Raw genomic sequence first — 628 nt, forward strand, 5'->3', positions numbered from 1 at the left:
GGAGCTCCCGAGGGCCCAGCCGACGCCGCCGTTGCAGTGGGCGCGAGGGGCAGCCACGCAGGGAGGGCGCACACACACACGCACACTGTCTTGTCACTTGCGCTGCACCCGACACGGCGCTGCGGGTGTTATGGGGCTAGTTTATGTAGCCGTTACGTTGTTACATAGACGCGCGTGTAACACTCACGGCAAAGTCCACCAGACTGACATGTAATTCTTGACAAGGCTTAATACTTCCTTTACAACAGGTACAGCAATAAACTCCGCCTCCGCGATAAACAGGGCCAATCGCCGCCCCGACTCCTCCCCGTGGATACACAAATCGATATATGATTGGCTGAATTCAGCCGCGCTCCGCCCCTTTGGGTACTTCTCTCGTCAATCAACTTTATGACTAGTTCTGACTCCGCCCACGTAGTCAGTCTTTGTTGCATCAGAGCGGCGACTCTGCCTCGCTTCCTCATCAATTAAGGCGCAACTTAGATGCATCATTTACCAACAACCACGTCTCCCTTGGAACCACCAAACCTTCCTCCACCACCCCCATCTCAAAGCAAACTTCTTTTCCACCCGAAACCCCTATACAAAGCCCACCAAAACAAGGATCCTCCGACCCCCGGCAGCTACA

The sequence above is a fragment of the Penaeus monodon genome, chromosome 34 (assembly GCF_015228065.2).
Source record: "Penaeus monodon isolate SGIC_2016 chromosome 34, NSTDA_Pmon_1, whole genome shotgun sequence".
In the NCBI taxonomy this organism is placed as follows: Eukaryota; Metazoa; Arthropoda; class Malacostraca; order Decapoda; family Penaeidae; genus Penaeus; species Penaeus monodon.